This window comes from Myotis myotis, unplaced genomic scaffold (genome assembly GCF_014108235.1).
Source record: "Myotis myotis isolate mMyoMyo1 unplaced genomic scaffold, mMyoMyo1.p scaffold_m19_p_7, whole genome shotgun sequence".
NCBI lineage: Eukaryota > Metazoa > Chordata > Mammalia > Chiroptera > Vespertilionidae > Myotis > Myotis myotis.
Genome location: NW_023416379.1, coordinates 52883353 through 52889529, shown reverse-complemented (window position 1 = coordinate 52889529; position 6177 = coordinate 52883353).

Sequence of the window (6177 nt, the reverse complement as noted above, 5' to 3'; positions counted from 1 at the left end):
CCCCCACCCCACCCCCACTGTTGCCACCACCACTGCCAGTCGCCTCCCTCTGCAGGGCTAGTGGCAGCCTGGGGCCTGCAAGCTGGGGGTAGCTCCTGTGATGAGCATCTGCCCCCTGGTGGTCAGTGTGCATCATAGTGACCGGTCCTTCAGCTGTTTGGTCTATTTGCATATTATGCTTATATTATATAGGACTAGGGGCCCAGTGCACGAATTCATGCACCTTGAAAGGAACTGTGGGCCGTGAGGCTGTGGTAGGCACAGGGTCAGGTCTCAGCCCATCCTCCGCATCCCTGCCTGGCCCCTCCCACTGCAGCCCCCAGTCCCCTGTCTGCTGGCAGCCCCACTCCTGCCACCGCCATCCCACACACTGATGGCGCCAGCCCTGCTCACACTCACTGACGGCACAGTGTAATTGGGACCGGCAGCAGCAGCGGGTGTGAGCGGGGCCGGCACTGTGGCTGCTGCCGCCATCGCCCCTCAGGAGCAGGGGGAGGTGGAGAAGCCCTCAGGGGCGATCAGGACTGGCACCAGGCATCAGCAGCAGGTATGAGCAGCGGCTCCGGTGCCAGCTGCGGGTGCCAGTGGGGCCGGTGCTGGCAGTGGGTGCAGGCGCCGGCAGCAGGTGCGAGTGCCGGGCGGGACTGCAGCTTGCGGGAGCAAAAAATTTTCATAACCACCAGAGGCTCACCCCGATGACAGCGACTGGCACCCTGCCTTGCTCTGGCGCCCCTGCTCACCTGCTCCACCATCCCGCCGCAGCTGACACCGGCCATGCTCCGTGCACGCCCCCTGGTGGTCAGTGCATGTCATAGTGGCTGGTTGTTCGGTTGTTCCAGTTGTTCTGCCATTCAGTCTATTTGCATATTAGCCTTTTATTATTATTATATAGGCTAGGCAAGGAGGGTGGGGATAGGGTGGTCCTCAGCTTTTGATGCTGGTGGGATGACTACTGACATGGCTTGTCCTTGTCCCTCCTTTCTAGGTAACAATTTCTCTTTTGGTCCTGCCCATAATAAAAGATTATTAGTGAAAGCCTAAAAGTTTGACCCACCAAACTTTTATTTACTAACCATCTGTTGTTCTTATCATCCTGCAATGACACCTTGAAGCCCCCAATTACCTCATCCATAGCTCAGACTGTCTTATATACCTAGATCCCCTCCTTCTATCTCTGAACCTCTCGTGAATTTGGGATCTGTGACTCTGCCATGTATGCGGAGTTCCAGTACATATTAAATTTGGTTATTTTTCTCTTGCTAATCTGTCTGATGTCTACTTGATTATTAAACCAGCTGAAAGAAACTTGAGGGTAGAGGAAAATTTTCCTCCCCAACACATACATCAACTCACTTATTCTTCACAACAGCCTTGGCAGCATCACAGATTATTGTTAACAAAATTCCAAAAGAAATTAAGAGTTTATTCATATACTAGAGGCCCAGTGCAGGAATTCGTGCATGGGTGGGATCCAGCCAACCCACCCCGATTGGGGCCATCAGGCTGGGCCGGCTTGGGGGAGGAGCTGCAGGTGGTTGGCCAGCTGGCTTTGCTCCCTGGTTGAACTCCCGGTTGAACTCCCAGTAGAGGGGGAAATTTGCATATTAGCCTTTTATTATATAGGCTGATTTGTAAATCAGAGAACATAGCCCTTGGTATGAACCAAAGATTCCTTCAGAGTTTAGGGCGCTGGAAGAGAACAGGGTTTTTAAAAGGAGAGAGGTACTAGGAAAACATCATTCATTTTCTGATTGGTGGGGGTAACTGAACTTTTAATGATAAAAACAATGGGTATCAGCCCTAGCTGGTTTGGCTCAATGGATAGAGCGTCAGCCTGCGGACTGAAGGGTCCCAGGTTTGATTCTGGCCAAGGGCACATGCCTGGGTTGAGGGCTCAATCCCCAGTAGGGGCGTGCAGGAGGCAGCCAATCAATGATTCTCTTTTATCATTGATGTTTCTCTCTCCCCCTCTGCTTTCCTCTCTAAAATCAATAAAATATATTTTAAAAAACCAGTGGGTATCATATAATTAAGCATTTATTAATGTCCTAATTTCAGTTCAGACTCATAGAACAAAGGCTTTTGGTTAAGCAGTTCCAGGGGGTGTTGCTTACCAACCACATAGAAGGTACAATTATCAAATAGTGCAATCAGCACAGGAGGGCTGCTTGCTCTGCAGGCAGTTTCAGAGCCCAAAAGGATAAAATTGTACCTCATAAGCAGCTTCAGAGTTCAAGCTGCAAAAATCCAATGTTGGGCCATAAGTTGTGGTATTAAAGTTCTTATCAGTCCTCATGAATTATACCCATTTTACAGATGAAGACAATTGACATCTCAGAAAACTCAAGCAATTTACTTAAATTCTCAGTTTTTTTTAACTACAAGTTCTTATCCTTCTGGCATATTATTTTATCAAATTGATGAAACTTTTCTAGGTTCTCATTTATGTCTTGATTTGAATACTTTGAAATTTATTTTACAGAGGTTCTTCAGGTTTCATTGACTTATTCAAAGTTGTTTATAATCCTGACTGAAAAAGTCCAGGTCTTCCAACTCTGAAATCTGGATTGTTCTTGCTATGGGAAAAAGGAATCAGGATGTCTGTGTCATGCAAGACCTTTTTTTTTATACCACCATTTGAAAACAGGGAAATGTTTCTTAGAAACTCAGAGCTATTCTTGGACCACATAGTTTAAGATATGTATTCTTCATCATTTAAAAGTTTTCTTATTTTTCAATTTTTTTTCCCTTGGTGACAAAAATAATACATGATTGTGTTCAATATTTGGAATATGAACAAAATGCAAATCTCCCATAATCCCCTACTCAGAAATAGCCATGATGAACATTTTAGTGTATTTACCTTGAGCCTTTATTTATAAAGCATAGGTATTTGAACAGAGTTAAAATTCCATTGTAAATACTTTTTTATACTAAAAAATATCTGCCATCAGCTAACCGGTGTAAACCAAGAAAGAGGCTTAAACTAAAAGAAAACAAAGAAAGGCAGGGCTTATAAAGGCTCCTTCTCAATCTGGTCCTCTTAATGTAAATGAAGGATTCTGGTTAGGTTAACTGGGATTGGTTGAGTTTAATACAAAAACCATTGGCAAAATGATTGGTTCCTTTCAAAGTAAAGAACGTAGATGATCTATGATCTATTTGTGGTGGCGAGGAAGAGATAAAGCCCAGGCATTGTTGAGTTTAAACGTTTTAGGAGAGCTCTTTCTGCCATCTTGGAGCCGGTGGAGACCTGCTGGGAACAGGACTTGTCTAATGACAAATATGTGTGGAAGGCTGTGGTCCAAAGCCATTTTTACTGGCTGTAAGCAAGGTCTCTGGAACCAGAGGGAGCACACATCTCTTTTTAAAATTGAAAGTGTTTATGCCTGAGATGAAACTGAATTTGATCTGGGCAAGAGATGTGTTTATGTGTGCAAAGCAAAGAATAACACACTGACTCCTGGTGGCAAATCAAACAAAACCATAGTCATCTGGGAAAGGTAACTCGTGCTCATGGAAACAGTGGTATAGCTCATGCCAAATTCCAAAGCCACCTTCCAGCTAAGGCTTCCTGTTAAATCCATGTAATGCTGTATCCGTGTAATAAGGATTTAAACAGTGAAAAGTAAATAAAAGTGGGAGAAATGTTTATGGAGAAACATGCTGGGTGGAACATGTGCAAGACAAACTTCTTCAAGGCCTCCAACTCCATATATTTCCCCTGACACAAATGGCTCCCCCGTGGCAGTCTCTGTTCACACTGGAGGACTTGTTCTGCAAGTAGCAGTGCTGTTATCACTTAGACTGATAGCATGAATTAACTAACTTTACACCAATGCCTTCCCAATGTATAATTAGAAATGCAAACAGCTTGGAAAGCCGAAGGTGAACTTTCTCATGTACTTTTATTAATTCCTCTGAATATTTGTAGTAGAGTTTTGTTTCGTTTTTTAATGAAATTAAATTACTGGCCATAGTTTTTTCTTTTGTTTCCCCCCTCAGGATTTCCCCTTTGGTAGGTTAAGAAAAATGGGACTAATTTTCCCAGGGCAATGTAGTTGGTATTAAGGTTAGGAGAGGTTGGTCCTTATCAGCGACACAAGTTTTAACTCTGGTTACCTTAACAAAAAGTCAGACAGAAAAAAAAGAAGAAAAAAAAAAAGTCAGACAGGAAGGAGTTCTTTGTTCAATGTGTCCCCCCTTGCAACATGGCAGGTCTAATAGCTATGCTTTTGCTTACCGACTGGTGGCCCCCGGCTGAGAGAGCCAGTAGAGAAAATGACTTCATGTTTTCCTTTTCAGGTTCAATGTTTAAGATATGACTTATCTGCTTGTTCTATTTTAACACTTTCTAAAACTGTATTCCAGTGATGGGGCAGAGGCCATTTGCTCAGACTTGCGCCTGGCCAATCGGCAGGGTCACAGCCAGCTCCCCTCCCCTCACTATGAAAGCCCGGATTTTCACATGGGTCGCACTCGGTTTTCGGTCGCTGCGTCGACTGGAGGTCCGGGTCGGGTTAGCTAACTCAATAAAGGACCTCCTGCTTTTGCATCGGACTGACTCCCTGGCATGGTTTCTTGGGGATCTTGAATTCTGGGCATAACATTTTGGGGGCTCGCCGGGATCCCCAACACCATGAGGAGGGACCCCCAGTCCGGAGGGCCTGACTGACCGCGGTAGGTCTATGTTTTGTTTGTGTCGTGTGTTTTGTTTTGTATCTATCCGGTGTGAGCTCACTTCTGAAATCTGTAAATGCCTGTAAATGCCTGTTATAATGATCTGAGTGGATGCACAGGATCAATAGGCGGGAGGAGCCGGGGGACGCCCTGGTCCTCCATCTGAAGGGGTATAGCTTTGCTTCCGCGGAGTCGGAAGGTCTGTAGGAAACCCCTTAATCTGAGACAGGCAGGAGGAGAGTCGGGGGGCGCCCCCCCATCCTCCATCTGAAGAGGGGAAAATTTGCTTCTGCGGAGTCGGAAGGTCTGTAGGAACCCCTCAATCTGAGAAAAGGCGGGTCGCTCCTGCTGGTTGGCGCGCAGCCATCGTCTAGCTTTCGGTTTTTGCTTCCATGGAGTTGGAAGGCTGTACTTTTTTGGGCCCTTTAGTTGTTTGTGTTTCCGTTTTATTTTGTGGACTTGCTGGATTAATAATTTCAAGGAGATTGGGGGAGGCTTTAGAGCTCCCTCAGGAATGGGGAAGTTGTTAGGAATTGAATGGATTGTTTAAACTCTGAATAAATGTCTGGTGAAAGTGTGTGAGTGTGGAGGGAGGGGGACTGCCCTCCCCCCTCCTTTGTGTGGCGGTAGGGCGGCCGCCTGAGTGAGGGTCTGTGTAAACAGGTCACCCCCTCCCCAAGTAAATGCGTCTGGGATTTCTATGCACGTGTAAGGAGAAAAGCTGGCTTAAAACTAATGTGCGCACCGTCCGATTTTGGATAGGGTTTTGGGCTAGCGTCTCCTTTCAAATGTGCAGGATAAATCCCAAGCCTAACCCATAATAAAGAACAGTTTTTCCAAAGAGGGGAAAAAAAAAAAAAAAACACAAAAACTGGTCCTTTGTTAATTAAGAAAGCTTTTCTTAATGGAGGGAGGAGATAGTCGCCTCCTGCCTGCAGGAAAATCTTAAAGAATGTCGTCAATTTACATCTGAAAAGACCAGGGAGGCCAAAAACCTGTCTTGCAAGGCTCGAATGTGGTTCTCCAGAGCCGCTTGAAAGTAAAAAGTAATTTGCCTCATGAAAAATCTAGAAGACAGAATTAAATCTGTTGGTTAAGTATTGAGAAATGAAATCCAGAAAACCCTGCTTCCCTTAAACTAAGGACAATTAAAGGTTATGTCAAAGTCTTTAAAAGGATTTCAGGTAGAAACTGTGGTTTCATACTGATCTTAAAGGGCTCCAGTTACCTTGCCAACTCAGTGTTTGGGAGACCCAGGATATGCCTAAGTTTAACCTAGGTTCTAGATAATGTGTTTACTTAAATATGTATCTTTGTTGTTTAAAATTGTTTAACTAGTGCTAATAAGGCTAAAAGTTCTAGCTACCTGGAAAGCATGGCCTTGGTGTGATAGGAGGAAAAAGAAATGTTAAATGGATGGTAGACCAGTGAGCTGGGACTGGTCACTAATGGTGAATTGTGAGAAGGGCTGAACGTGGCCTAACTTCTCTTTCCTTG